This window comes from Heteronotia binoei, chromosome 8, assembly GCF_032191835.1.
Source record: "Heteronotia binoei isolate CCM8104 ecotype False Entrance Well chromosome 8, APGP_CSIRO_Hbin_v1, whole genome shotgun sequence".
NCBI lineage: Eukaryota > Metazoa > Chordata > Lepidosauria > Squamata > Gekkonidae > Heteronotia > Heteronotia binoei.
The window spans coordinates 77553288-77569754 of NC_083230.1; positions in this window are offsets into that span (position 1 = coordinate 77553288).

A 16467-nucleotide genomic window follows, 5' to 3' on the forward strand; every position below is an offset into this window, starting at 1 on the left:
CCATCGCCAACCAGGAATGGGGCTGAGAGCGCCCACTCGGCCATGAGCGAAAGAGAGATCAGCCAACACCAAGTGCGCCAGCTGTGGGGATCCACACGAGTGACGGGACTGCCCCTAGCGCAACGTAGATTGCAGGAACTGTGGAAGAGTGGGCCACATAGCGCGGGCTTGCCGGGCCAAGGCCACCCACAGACACCAGTTCACCAACCACGATTCGACCAATGCCTACTCGACCGCATTGACTAGCCTGCAGGTAATGAACTTGCCCCTCACTACCCCTGATAAGGTCAGGGTGTCGGTCCTAATCAAGGGCGCTCCATGCCTAATGGATCGGGACTTGGGCTCCTCCATCGCCATAATTTTGGAGGAGTCTCTAAGAAAATATTGCCCCCGTGGCCGGCCCCGGCTGCGACCGGCTGATTTCATACTATGGGACTTCCAGAAAAACCCCGTACAGATTTTGGGTTGGGCCACTGTAAGGGTAGAGTTTAAGAACTGTAAGGGCACGTTGGACATACTCGTGGTCAAACGCCAGCTCACCACATTACTGGGGCTGGCCTGGTTTCGACCGCTGGGTATTCAAATAGTGGGGATGCAGCAGATGCGAACGCAAAATTTCGAGCACGTGTGCCAGGAATTCCTGGAAGTGTTTGATGGGTCCCTGGGGTGCTATAAGGGGCCTCCCATCACCTTACCCCTCGATCCCCACATGAGACAGATAAGGCCAGGCGAGTTCCGTTCGTTCTTATATCAAAAATAGAAGCGGAGCTGGACTGCCTCACGGCCAAGGGAGTGCTAGAACCGGTATCCTACGCTGCATGGGAAACACCCATAGTCACTCCAGTGAAGCTGAATGGAGATGTGCGCATATGCGCTGACTATAAGTGCACTATAAATAAGGCACTCCAGGACAATCCATATCCCGTTCCGGTAGTCAGCCACATACTGGCAGCGCTAGCAGGCTCTAAGGTTTTTGAGAAACTGAACCTGGCCCAGGCGTACCAGCAACTCCTGGTGGACGCTGAGACAGCAGAGGCTCAGACCATTGTGACTCACAGGAGAACTTTTCGGGTGAGGCGGTTGCAATTTGGTGTTAGTGTAGCTCCGGGGATCTTTCAGAGCATAATGGACTCTCTTCTCAAAGAGATCCCTGGAGTGCAACCGTTTTTTGATGACGTTTTGATCGCCACCCCGGACGCTGAGGAGTTCAGCAGCCATCTGCGAGAGGTACTCTGCCGCTTCCAGACGGCGGAACTTAAAGTGAAGTGGGAGAAGTGTTCCCTTGGGGTGTTAAAGGTAGAGTTCTTGAGGTTTGCTGTAGATGCCGTGGGAATCCACCCGACGGCCGACAAGACCAGGGCAATAGTCCACGTCCCGGCCCCCATGTGCAAGGTGGAGTTACAAAGTTTCTTGGGCTTATTAAATTTTTATCATTCATTTTTGCCCCACAAAGCGGCCATCACAGAACCCCTTTATAGGCTCCTCGATAAAAAGCCCTGTGGGTCTGAGGAAAGAAGCAGACTGCTGCTTTTCGGGCAGTCAAGGACCTCCTAGTTTCCAATGATGTGCTCCACCATTTTGATGAATCCCTACCAGTGGTTCTGGCTTGCGATGCTTCCCCGTACGGGGTGGGCGCCATTCTGGGAAGGAGGTTCCCGTGGCCTATTATTCAAGGACCCTGACCCCCGCGGAGCGCAACTATGCCCAGATAGACAAGGAGGCCTTGGCAATCGTGGCGGGTGTGCATAAATTCGATGACTATCTGTACGGTAGGCGTTTCACGATTGCCATGGGCCACAAGCCACTACTGGGCCTCTTCGCCCCAGACCACCAGACACCACAAATTCTGTCACAGCACGTCCTGCGGTGGAACCATTTCCTCAACTCATACACATATGCCCTGGTCCACCGCCCTGGCAAAGCTATGGGACCCGCTGACGCCCTCAGCTGCCTGCCACTGCTCTCTATGGACCCGGATCCCGCCCCTGCCCACCATGTGATGCTTCTAGAGACTCTACCCGAGAGGCCCCTCCATGCCGCTGAGGTAGCTAGGGCCACGGGTAGAGACCGCATCCTCGCACGCGTTTTAGAGTGGATGGGAAGGGGGTGGCCCGCGGGCAAACTGGATGCAGAATTCAGGGCATTCGCATCACACAGAAATGAACTATCCATACACAAGGGGTGCATTCTCTGGGGTAGCAGGGTGGTGGTTCCCCCCCATTGCGGAAGCAAGTGTTGGAAGCCTTACACGGAACACACCCGGGAATAGTGCATATGAAGGTCCTGGCATGTAGCTATGTATGGTGGCTGGGGATGGACGAGGTTGCACCTAGACTTTGTGGGGCCATACCAAGGCCAAATATTCTTTATTCTAGTCGATGCGTACACCAAGTGGTTGGAAGTGATTCCTGTAGCTTCAACCTCCACCGTGGCGGCAGTCAGAGCCTTGCGAAGGGTCATTTGCACTCATGAGATTCCCGAGACCCTCGTCACGGACAATGGTATCAATTTCACCTCCCGGGAATTCCAGGAGTTCATGAATAGGTACCTCATCCAGCAAATTCGGTGCGCCCCTTTCCATCCAGCCACCAACGGCCAAGCAGAGCGCATGGCACGCACCACTAAAGAGGCCCTGGGTTGCATTGTACAGGGAGATTGGGAGCACCGCCTGGCAGCCTTCCTATTTGGAAACAGAATCACACCCAACCCCGTCACCAGGTTAAGCCCTGCCGAGTTGCTAATGGGAAGGAAGTTGATCACTAGGCTAGACAGGTTGCATCCTGACCAGGCTACGGACCTCCACAATTCCCCCGAAACCAAGGAAGCCACTAGGGGATTCTTTCCAGGGGCTCCAGTATATGCAAAAAACTTTGCAAGCGGGCCGAAGTGGGTAGCCGCCCGGGTGCTGCGGGTCACCAGGTCCCGCTCCTATGAGGTCTCGTCGGAGGGGGGCCAGATCCTAAGGGGCATATTGACCAGCTGCTCCACCACACCTTGCCGGAAGAACCGACAGCAATTGGGGAAGTGGGGAGCGGGGGAAGACTAACAGCAACACCCCCGGGAGCTACCCAGCCTATGCCAGCCGCACCGACTATGCGGGCGGAAGAGCACCACAGCGGAGGGAGCAACCCCCCCAGAGAGGAGGTTCCAGAACAGCAACAAGTGGCAGATAGCCCTCTTCCAGCATCACCCCACCACGAGGAACCAGCCACCCCGCCAGCCACGGCAGCCACCCCAACTCCCCAAATAACCCCGAGGTCGACCAGGGAACTCAGGGCGCCAGCCTACTTGAAAGACTTTGTGTCTTGAACTAAGGGGGGAGGAGTGTTGTGTCTTGCATTTCAGTCCTGAAGTTATAACGCAGCGAACTCTACAGAGGTGACCAGTGGGAGTCCACTGGTCCCCGAACGTAGCTCATAAATACGCTCCGCCAATCAAGATCTGTGGCGGGAAGTTTAATTGGCCAGGATTGGACCTGGCCAGGCTGAGGGTTGTTCCGGGGTATGTATATATTCGGGACCTGGCCCGTGTTTCTCTCTCTTGTGATGTACTCGCTAATAAAGCATGCTGCCTTCAACACATCTCTTCACTCAGTACATTACAGGTGATATGCTGTAATAACGTTTGTTCATCCTTGGTTGTTTGTGCAACGTGCCATTTCTCTAGATTTCTCATGACCAAAATCCCCTTGTGCATGTTCCAAGTGTGCTTTGCCCACGGCCAGAGGAATTTAGCACTATGCACTAGTGTTGCCTCTATTAAGCCTCCATCTTGATTTCTCTGTTTCTATCCTCCATCTATTTTGGATCATAACAATTGTGTCAGTGGCAAAGACACACTAGACATAAAACATTTTTTCATCCATTTGCAGTAGAGTTGGTAGGGCTGCCAACTGCCTGATGAGAAAATGTCCTGATCCTGTGTGTGTATGCACATGTGTTATGTGCAGTTGAGTCTCTTCTAACTTATGGTGACACAATGACTTAATGACCTCCAAAACATCCTATCGTTAACAGCCTTACTCAGGTCATGTAAACGGAAGGCTGAAAATTTCTTTATTGCATCAATCCATTTCATTTTGGGTTTTCCTCCTTTTTTAAGAGAAAATAAATTTTATTAATATAACATAAATTTACAAACAAGGCGATGTCTTAAATTATACAGTAAGTATCTTAAGATCAAAAATAGCAATCAATACTTTATAAAAGAAACTTGAAACAAACAAGAATTAAATATAATTCAATAAAGCACAATGTAGGTAAATAGATTTGAGTAGTAAATAATCATTATTAGTAATAAACAAAATTTAAATAATTTTGAGGCAGTTTACATAGGGTTGTCTGATGCATTTGAACGAAATTGAAAAAAGGGAATCACTTTTCTATGAAGTCATTTGAGTTAGAAGTAGTTAGTAATTGTTGTAGGTGTGAAGCAATTGTGATAATATCCCATGCCTTGAGAAACCATTGTCTTTTTGAAGGTATGGAGGCTGACTTCCAACAGTTTAGCTGCCATAAGAAGCAATGAAGTTAATTCAGCTTTGGATCTAGGGATATTATGAGCAGACCATGAGTTTAATAAGATGGATTCAGGAGAAAAAAGAATTTGATGATTAATAATTTGTTTTATAATAGGTATTATTTGTTTCCAAAAAGAAGTTATATGGGAACAATTTCACCAACAATGTCTAAATGAATCAACTGTAATGCATCCTTTTCAACAATTTGGATTTGACAAGCATTTTTCATGGAACGTTTTTAATGGCGTTAGGTACCATCTAGCATAGCATTTAAAATTCTGCCCCTGAAAGAGGCAGTGGTCCGCCCTCTCCTGAAAAAGGTTACATCAGATCCGGCCGAATTCGCTCACTATCAGCCGGTCTCAAATTTGCCATTTTGGGGAAAAATCATTGAGAGGGCTGTGGCGTTGCAGTTACAGGGTTTCCTGGATGATGCTTCCACCTTAGACCCATACCAGTCCGGCTTCCGCCCAGGCCACGGGACGGAGACAGTGTTGGTCGCCCTCATGGATGACCTCCGGCGACATGCCGAGGACCTGCCTACCTGAGGGACCGTCTCTCCCCATATGAGCCCCAAAGAGCACTGAGGTCAGCAGGGAAGAACACGCTGACTATCCCTGGGCCAAAGGAGGCAAAATTACAGAGTACACAGGCACGGGCATTCTCTGTTATAGCCCCATGCCTTTGGAATCAACTTCCGGAGGAGGTACGGGCCCTGCGGAATTTGGACCAATTCCGCAGGGCCTGTAAGACCATCCTTTTCAAGCAGGCTTTTGTAGACGTTGATAGGATGGCTGTTTAATCCACCAATGATTTATCTAGTGACCCCTGCCATAATATAAGTGTACAGAATAACATCAGGAAGATCACCGCCGTTTAAATTATGGAATGACCCAGACATTCGAACTGGTTTTAGATTGTTGTTTTAAATTAATGTATAATTTCAATGTTGTTTTAAATCATCTTATATTGTATATTCTATATTGTATAATTTTATTGAACTGTTGTTAGCCGCCCTGAGCCTGCCTAGGCGGGGAGGGCGGGATATAAATAAAATTTATTATTATTATTATTATTATATCTGGATCAAGGCAGCTCGGCGGTATTGCTGTTGTTAGATCTATCAGCTGCATTCGATATGGTCGACCATCAGCTGCTGACCCGCCACCTCGCCGACACAGGAATTCGGGGGCTAGGCTTAAAGTGGCTTTCCTCCTTCCTTGAGGGTTGGGGACAAAGGGTGGCGATTGGAGGAGAGCTGTCCCGGAGACACCTACTTAATTGTGGGGTGCCTCAGGGGGCAGTTCTCTCCCCGATGTTGTTTAACATCTACATGCGCCCCCTTGCCCAGATTGCCTGGAGGCACGGGCTGTGTTGCCATCAGTACACCGATGACACCCAGCTCTGTCTATTGATGGGCGGCCAGACTGACGATGCCCCTATAAACCTGGACCAGGCGTTGCAAGCCGTGGCAGGTTGGCTTAAGCTGAGTAAGCTGAAACTAAATCCAGCGAAGACAGAGGTCCTTTGCATAGGTCGCGGCAGGCTGGGAGAGGAGATCTCCCTACCAGCCTTTGACGGTGCGTCACTGATACCAGTGTGCAGGGTCAAGAGCCTGGGAGTGCTATTGGAGCCTTCCTTGACAATGGAGGCACAGATAGCAGCCACTGCTAAATCCGCCTTTTTCCATCTTAGGAGGGCGAGGCAGTTGGCCCCCTTCCTGGAACGCAGCGACCTGGCAACAGTGATCCATGCAACGGTCACCTTGAGGTTGGACTACTGTAATTCCCTCTACATGGGGCTGCCCCTGTACCGAACTTAGAAACTGCAGCTAGTGCAGAATGTGGCAGCCAGGCTGTTAGTGGGACTACCTCGGTGGGAACATGTACGGCCTAGGCTGCGGGAACTGCACTGGCTACCAATTGTGTACCGAGTTCATTACAAGGTGCTTGTTATTACCTTTAAAGCCCTATATGGCCGAGTACCTGCCTACCTTAGGGACCGCCTCTCTCCATATGTTCCCCAGAGAGCACTGAGATCTAGTTCTCAAAATCTTCTAAAAATCCCTGGACCAAGGGAGGCCAAACTGAAAACAACGAGGGAGCAGGCCTTCTAAATAATGGCTCCCCATTGGTGGAATCAGCTACCAGAAGAGGTGCGAGCCCTGCGGGACCTCAATCAGTTCCGCAGGGCTTGTAAAACCGTCCTCTTTCAACTGGCTTTTAAAGTGGAATCCTGGTAATGACACCTAGCCATCTTGATATATATGTATTGTACTGTGGCACCTTCAATTTATATTGGTTTTAAATTATTTATCTAATTGCATTTTAACTGTATTTTTCTGTATTAATTGTATTTTATTGTAATCATGGCATGCGCCATGTCCTGTGAGCCACCCTGAGCCTGCCCTGGCAGGGAGGGCGGGATATAAATAAAAGTTTATTATTATTATTATTATTATTATTATTATTATTATTATTATTATTATTATTATTATTATTATTATTATTATATTTAGTAGAGCAGTATGAAATAATTTTGAAGACCAAATTGAATGTCAATGCTCTACAGTAATCGACTTGTTACAGTCTTTATTCCAAGCTTTTTGTTGGGAAGACTATTTAAGACATTGTATGCGATTTAGAGTTGTATATATAACAGCGGTGAGAACCTTAAGTTTAGGATATGGTGCTGCTAAAACTTGTTCAAAGGTATTCAAAGGCGTATTGATCTAGGCTACAATATTAGCACTGCAGTAAGTGATGTACTTGACGGTATTGGAACCAACAAAGCATGGGTACAAATTGAACAAACATATGTAGCGCCAGATTTACTCCATGAAATGATTTGGAATCTTCCTAAAAGCTGAAACCCTAAAATTCTTTCTAATCCCTTCCTAACACTTACCTTAAATCTTTGGAACAAGAGCAAAAAAATACCTGGTTTCGAATCTTTCTCCTGTAATTGCCTTCTTGAGATAAGACTGGTTTCCAGCTGGAAGATCAACATTGGATTTCCAGAATTGGAGACAATCAGGGTCTTCCTTTTTTCCTGCTGCCTTCTGCCTTCAGTTTTTCCTAGCATTATTGCCATTTGCAGTAAGTCTTTTCTTCTTATGATAGTCTCAGTTTAGTCACTGTAGCTTCTAGGGAGCGTATAGGCGTGTCTTGATCTGTAATCCACTTGATCTTTTTGGTAGTCCATAACACTTTCCCTCACTTCAAATTAACCAATTTTCTTTCTGTCAGCTTTCTTCACTGTCCAGTTTTCACATCCCTGCACAGTAATAATAAACTAATAATAATGGGGAATACCATAGTATGAATTATATTGATCTTGATCTCCAGCAACACTTCCTTACACTTAAATATCTCTTCTAGCTCTTTCATCTCAGTCTCAATCTCCTTCAGATTTCTTGGGTGTAGTCTCCCTTTTGAGTGATGATTGAAACCAAGGAATAGAAGCTCTTAAACAATACCTATTTCTTCATTGTCAAAATCGTATAGTTCCACAGTAGTCTTTACTTCTGTATCCTTGATGTTCAGCTGTGTTCCTGCATTGGCATTTTCTACTTTAACTTTCATCAATAGTCATTTCAAGTCTTTACTATTTTTTGGCAGCAATGTGGTGGTGTCTGCAGAAAATTCCACAGTTTTCATTCCACCTTAATCTAAATCTAATCAAGTTTTCTTGATATGTTCTGCATATAGACTGAATATTTAGGGAGATAATATACATCCCTGTCCTTTAAATAGAGACTTAATGGGAAGTTTTTAATAGGTTATGTTATTTACCTCCATGTCATGAAAAGCTTCAGCTGCCAATTTCTACACATATATAAAAGAGATAGGACGTTTTTCCCCAGGCCTGTTGGCAACTCTAAGTTGGCAGAAGACAAGACAGGAGAAGAGACACCTAACCTGATAGTGTTATGACCATGAAGGCTTAGTGGGATATCAAATATGTATTTACTGGCAACATGACAAGCACTGAGAGATGATACTTGGCACACCAAAGCTCAGAGATAAATTAACCCACTCATACAAACCTAAGACTTTGGTTGAAGATATTTAAGCTCTATCTATGTGCTGAGTTCCTTTCTAACAAATGAGATCCTAAGGATGTCAACCTCTGATTAATAAAGTTTTCTCCATTCATATGACCCCTTACAATCCACAAAATGAGTAAGGCCATTTCCACATGGATTATCTGCCTCAAGATCAATACACCTCCAAGAATTTCCCACCTGTTCTCCAGTCTTTCTCAAACCTGTTTTACTGCACAAATTTGGGGAAGGTATCAGTGAAACCTAGATGGCTGCCAAGTGGGGAGGAAAATTCAGATTTTCCTACCCACATGGTAAGTCGTTTTCTCTGACCCTGAAGTAGCCATTTCCACCCTCACATCACTAGAGGGCTTTTGTTTTTTGCTCTTTATCTGCAACAAAAAACTGTATGCCATTATAACAATGTGTATACCGGGTTCTCTGCTGTAAAATACTGGGTTCGGAGATGTTCAACCATAACGATGCTTTATTGAACAACACACAACAACAAGACAACATGGCAACACCTGGCCCCCACTTATATGGTTGCACCTGGAATAACCTCCCCCAAGTTTTGGCCAGTCCGAGCGGTTGAATATTTGCACCCTAAATGCATATTGGCTCCTCGGAAGGGTCCAGCCTTTATCCGGTAATCTGCGGTTCCCCACGGTTCCCCAGAGCACACGAAGCCGTGTTGAGCTGTAAATTCGGGTCCTAAAATGCAGTACACAACATTTACATTCACAGATATTTTTAGAAATTACTTCTCTAGAGCCACGGTCAGATGTGCATTTATATCTGACATAGCCATGGGTGCCTGTTGAATTTAAAGTGCACATCCATACAGCAACAGCTGGGAATGGTCTGTGAGTTGTGAGCAACCTGTCCTGCCCCAACTCATATGAACATATATAAACATATGAAGCTGCCTTATACTGAATCAGACCCTTGGTCCATCAAAGTCAGTATTGTCTTCTCAGACTGGCAGCGGCTCTCCAGGGTCTCAAGCTGAGGTTTTTCACACCTATTTGCCTGGACCCTTTTTTGGAGATGCCAGGGATTGAACCTGGGACCTTCTGCTTCCCAAGCAGATGCTCTACCACTGAGCCACTGCCCCGCCCCTAGAACTCAGTTCTAGACTTATTTGACAGTGCATAAAGTCCAGCCCTAAACATTTGATGATGGGCCGCAAATGGATTTTTCCTGTCTGATCACTCCAGCATCATCAAGCCGTCTCAACTTGCACCCCCGTCTATCCTGGTTTGGTGCCATTTTAAAAAATCTTAGTGCTATGCACATAACTGCATAATTGGTGAAAGGCGGCAGGAGCCTACAGGAGCCTTCAGCACCACAAGAGACATATTCCAAGTAACTGCAAACACTTTTTTCAAGTCTATTTTTTTAGGTTGAGATTTGTGAGTAACACAATTATTGTTTAGTCCAGCAGTTCCCAACTTTATTGGCACCAGGGTCTGGTTTTTTAGAAGACAATTTTTCCACAGACCAGGAGGGGGTGACACTGGGTTTTTTTTTGCCACCCCAGGCCATCCCCCCCCACCCCTCACCCCCTTGGGGATCTTTAAATTGGGGAAAGACTGGCAGCCAATCTGCCTTCCCCTCCCATTTAAAGACCCCTGCCGATCAGCTGATCATGGGGTTCTTTAAATGAGGGGTAGGCAAAGGTTGCTGCTGTGCTGCCCCTTCTGCCCACATAGGGCCCAGGCAGACTAAAAAGGTGGAGTGAGGCTGTGCTGCCTCTTTCATCTGCCCGGGACGTGGGTGGGTGAAAGGGGCAGTGGGGCTGTTCTGCCTCACTCCCCTGCAAGGGGAGGCAGCCTCAGAGTGAGGCCATGTCACCTCTTTCATCTGCCTGGGACCTGGGTGGGCAAAAGGGCAGTGGAGCTGTTCTGCCTCACTCCAAGGCTGCCTCCTCTGGAAGGGGAGGCAGCCTCGGAGCGAGGCCCTGCCACCTCTTTCATCCGCCCAGGTCCCAAGTGGGTGAAAGGGGCACTGCAGCACCTCTGCGGCCTGGTTGCTAACAGGTCACAGACCAGTACCAGTCCATGGGCCAGAGACTGAGGGACCTCTGGTGTAGTCCATGCTCCTAGAAAATAGTTCCTATGTGGGTAAGCCCATCAGCGGCATCATTTATATGCATGTGCAAAGGCTGGGCCAACTGATCAGTCAATGACAGGACTGGCAATCAGTGAGGCGGACAACAGTGGAGATGTCTGTTCAGGCAACACCATTTCTAATAAGGACCGGCAAAAACAGGAGTGCCTCACTGACAGGTTAAATGGTGCCTCTGACTGTGGCCAAGCTCCTTTCATTGCTTAGATAAGGGGGAAAGCATATCTCATTCTCCATACTAGAAACTGACATTCTACATTTTATTGCATTTCAAAATGAAACAAAACAGTGAAGTAAAATGAAACAAAACAGTAAAGTTAAACACGTTTAACTTTAAAAGGGGTAAATACACTGAGATGAGGAGGCATGTGAGGAAGAAACTGAAAGGAAAGGTACATACGGTCAAAACCCTTGAGAAAGCTTGGACGCTATTTAAAACTATAATCCTAGAAGCTCAGATAAAATACATACCACAAGTTAGGAAAGGCACAAACAGGCATAAGAAAAGGCCTGCGTGGTTAACAAATAAAGTAATGGAAGCTGTAAAAGGTAAGAAGGACTCCTTTAAGCGGTGGAAAACCAGTCCAAGTGAGATTAGTAAAAGGGAACACAGGCTGTGGCAAATCAAATGCAAGACTGTGATCAGGCAGGCAAAAAGGGACTATGAGGAGCATATTGCAAAAAACATAAAGACCAACAATAAAACTTTCTTCAAATATATTAGAAGTAGGAAACCAGCCAGGGAGGCAGTGGGGCCCTTGGATGACCATGGGGTAAAAGGATTACTGAAGGAGGATAGGGAAATGGCTGAAAAGCTAAATGAATTTTTTGCCTCCGTCTTCACTGTAGAAGACGAGAACTTTTTGCCCGCCCCAGAACCACTAATTTTGGAAGGGGTGTTGAAAGACCTGAGTCAGATTGAGGTGACAAATGAGGAGGTCCTACAACTGATAGACAAATTAAAAACTAATAAGTCACCGGGTCCGGATGGCATACATCCGAGAGTTCTGAAGGAACTCAAAGTTGAACTTGTGGATCTTCTAACAAAAATCTGTAATCTTTCATTGAAATCTGCCTCCATTCCTGAGGACTGGAAGGTAGCAAATGTCACCCCCATCTTTAAAAAAGGTTCCAGAGGAGATCCGGGAAACTACAGGCCAGTCAGTCTGACTTCAATACCGGGAAAGTTGGTAGAAACCATTATCAAGGACAGAATGAGTAGGCACATTGATGAACACGGGTTATTGAGGAAGACTCAGCATGGGTTCTGCAAGGGAAGATCTTGCCTCACTAACCTGTTGCATTTCTTTGAGGGGGTGAACAAACATGTGGACAAAGGAGACCCGATAGATGTTGTTTACCTTGACTTCCAGAAAGCTTTTGATAAAGTTCCTCATCAAAGGCTCCTTAGAAAGCTTGAGAATCATGGAGTAAAAGGACAGGTCCTCTTGTGGATCAAAAACTGGCTGAGTAATAGGAAGCAGAGAGTGAGTATAAATGGGCAGTCTTCGCAGTGGAGGACGGTAAGCAGTGGAGTGCCGCAGGGCTCGGTACTGGGTCCCATGCTTTTTAACTTGTTCATAAATGATTTAGAGTTCGGAGTGAGCAGTGAAGTGGCCAAGTTTGCGGATGACACTAAATTGTTCAGGGTGGTGAGAACCAGAGAGGATTGTGAGGAACTCCAAAGGGATCTGTTGAGGCTGGGTGAGTGGGCGTCAACGTGGCAGATGCGGTTCAATGTGGCCAAGTGCAAAGTAATGCACATTGGGGCTAAGAATCCCAGCTACAAATACAAGTTGATGGGGTGTGAACTGGCAGAGACTGATCAAGAGAGAGATCTTGGGGTCATGATAGATAACTCACTGAAAGTGTCAAGACAGTGTGCGTTTGCAATAAAAAAGGCCAATGCCATGCTGGGAATTATTAGGAAGGGAATTGAAAACAAATCAGCCAGTATCATAATGCCCCTGTATAAATCGATGGTGCGGTCTCATTTGGAGTACTGTGTGCAGTTCTGGTCGCCGCACCTCAGAAAGGATATTATAGCTTTAGAGAAGGTGCAGAGAAGGGCAACTAGAATGATTAAAGGGCTGGAGCACTTTCCCTATGAAGAAAGGTTGAAACGCTTGGGACTCTTTAGCTTGGAGAAACGTCGACTGCGGGGTGACATGATAGAGGTTTACAAGATAATGCATGGAATGGAGAAAGTAGAGAAAGAAGTACTTTTCTCCCTTTCTCACAATACAAGAACTCGTGGGCATTCGATGAAATTGCTGAGCAGACAGGTTAAGACGGATAAAAGGAAGTACTTCTTCACCCAAAGGGTGATTAACATGTGGAATTCACTGCCACAGGAGGTGGTGGCGGCCACAAGTATAGCCACTTTCAAGAGGGGTTTAGATAAAAATATGGAGCACAGGTCCATCAGTGGCTATTAGCCACAGTGTATGGAGCACAGGTCCACCAGTGGCTATTAGCCACAGTGTATGTGTGTATATAACATTTTTTGCCACTGTGTGACACAGAGTGTTGGACTTGATGGGCCGTTGGCCTGATCCAACATGGCTTCTCTTATGTTCTTATGTTCTTATGTGAAAAGTAGTGTTGAATTTCCCCCAGATTCAGCTTGTGGTACAAAAAATAAGGGATTTCAGGATCTTGAAGTATTTCTGAAATTATATTCATACACAAATCTTTTTTCCATGGCTGTTCACTGCTTTTGCAGCCCAGTCATCTGTTACTTCAATGCCATTTGTTAAAAATTAGCCTCCTACTTCCTAAAAACACTGAAGTTGTCATATATCCAATCAGATTTGACTACATGACAAAAACTCTGACAGCAAGCAAAGCTATTCAGAATAAGGGCATTGCTCAAATATGATAGGCTATGTGACAGCTTCAAGTGGCACTAAAGCTAGAGTTGATAGGCTTTGAAAAATATTTTAAAAGATATTAGGAAGAAAAGAATTAAGGATATAGGGTTGCCAACTCTCGGTTGGGAAATTCCTGAACATTTGGGAGTGGTGACTCAAGATAGTAGGGTTTGGAGAAGGGGAGGGGTCTCAGCAAAGGTGTGATGCCATAAAATCCACCTTCCAAAACTGCCATTATCTCCAGGGGACCTGATTTATGAAGTCTGGAGATCAGCCTTTATTCTGGCAGAATTTCAGGCCTCAGCTGGATGTTGGCAGCTCATTAAAGAGGCAACTGCTAGGGATGGTTGCTGAAGTTAGTGGTGGGTGGCATGAAACTGTGGAAATTGAAAATGCCATCAAGTTGCAAGAGTTTTCAAGGCAAGAGACAGAGAGGTGGTTTGCCATTGTCTGCCCCTGCACAGCAACCTCAGACTTCCTTTTTGGCCCTGTCCTCCACTTGATGGAATGAGCTTCCATTGGAGATCAGGGCCCTGTGGGACCTACTGCAGTTATGCAGGGCCTGCAAAGCAGAGCTCTTCCGCCTAGGGTTGCCTAGTCCAATTCAAGAAATATCTGGGGAGTTTGGGGGTGGAGCCAGGGGACTTTGGGGTGGAGCCAGGAGACATTGGGGGTGGAGCCAGAAACAAGGTTGTGACAAGCATAACAACTCCAGAGGGAGTTCTGGCCAACACATTTAAAGGGACTGCACACCTTTTAAATGCCTACCCTCCATTGGAAGTAATGAAGGATAGGGGCACCTTCTTTGGGGGCTCATAGAATTGGACCCCCTGGTCCAATCCTTTTGAAACTTAGGGGATTTTTTGAGGATGGACTTCGGATGCTATGGTGCAAATTTGGTGCCTTTGCCTCAAAAAAACCGCCCCCCAGAGCCCTACATACCTGTGGATCAATTCTCCATAACATCGTATGGGAATTGGTCTCCATAGAAAATAATGGAGTGCCCAGCAAACATCCCCCCCTTGCTTTTTGATGGCCCTGAAGTGGAGGGAGGGCCTCCAAACCAGGGGATCCCCTGCCCCCACTTGGGGATTGACAACCCCACTTCCACCAGACCTTTAGTTGAAGCAGCAGGCATCTCCTTACTATTAGGCCTCCCCCTAGGCCCCTAATGATCAACTGAAACTGGATCTGTTGAGACTCAAATTACTGCTGCTGAATTTTCTGGATTTTTAATGTAATAAATTTTAATATTCTATGTTTTAATTTGTTATATATGATGGAATCCGCACTGAGCTTGCTTGAAGGAAGGGCAGGATACAAATTTAATAAATACATAAATGGATGGTCTTCCATCCAAATTAAAACCAGGACTGACCCTGTTATCTTCCAAGATTTGATGAGATCAGGCTAGCCTGGGCCATCTAGGTCAGGGAACCAAAGCTGTAGGATGGACATTTGACCTTCATTTCTGCTCAAAGCTGAATAATCAGTAAAAGAGGAAAGCATGTTCCATGGTAAGAAAATATTCCTGGAAATGACACTTGTTTGGGCTCAGCAGTAGTTAAAGGGGGCACAAGACCAACCTCCCTCCACACAGAACAACAGATGCCATCCATGGGTAAACATCCAATCTGTTTATCTAGCATTCTTTTCTGTATTTGCCACTCACAGGATAAATAGCCTTATTTTATAAACATAAATACTGATTTTAAAAGACATAATTCTTAACTAATCAATATGGCTTTTGATGTCCACTTAATGCAAATTTTACAACTTCTTTTCCAGATGGTAGAATTTGGAGCAGTCCAAACTACCACGTCCCTTCTCTAGAGGGAAAATGCTTTGTAGATATACAAAACTCTAGCCCTTTACTTAAAACAGCTATTAAAATTCTGCACATTCATTTTTGAAAGAAGCACTACTTCTAAATGCAGAAAATATTCTAAACAAACAAATCACCCTCAAGGATGTTTCAAAGATATCTTGATACTAGGTGAGAAATTATATCAATGCAGTGTTCCCAAGTGTGACAACTGACATGACATTCATTTCTGCCAATGGAGCCTTGTGGATCTTAGTGAAACTTGGGACAGTTTCATTGATTTTTAAGGGACTAGAACAGAAGATCCCTCCCCTTGCACTGTGTACTTGGATCATTCATGGTAGTTAATGCTCAATACAATCACATACAAGGCAGTCCTAAGCAGATTTACACCTTTCTGAGCCTAACAACTTTAATAATTTCTGTTTCTAACTCTGCTTAGGATTGCACTGTTTCTTTTTGAAGGGTATTTTTCAGTTGTTTATTGCTCTGAATCAAGCTATACTCTACTAACTGAAATTCTCCATTGATAGAAAGACTTTTACTCACTCTAAAAAGAGATTGGAGGGAACATAAAGAACTGCTTGTGTGGGAACTGTCTATATGCAAGATGAGTGCAGCTGTTGTTGAAAGGTAAGAAGAGAATTAATGTCTTGTTTTTATTAGTGGACAATCTGGACTGTATACCTATCACATTTGTATACCATCCTTCATCCAAGGATGTATTTGTATTTGAGAGCAAGTACTAGATTAAACTTCTATATTCTTTTGGAAATTTTGCCATTAGTAATCCCAACAGAAAAGTCTCTGCAACTTTATTAAATTCGTATCCCAAGATCTTAGAAATCTCTTGCTGAATCATCTGCCAATACTTTTTCGCTCTTTCACAAGTCCACCACATATGGTAGAAAGAACCTTCATGTTTTTTACATTTCCAACATCTATCTGACATCTTATTGTTCATCTTTGCCAACTTTTTAAGAGTCATATACCATCTGTACATCATCTTAAAACAGTTCTCTTTGATACTCTGACATGTTGAGAGTTTCATAGAATTCTTCCACAAATATTCCCA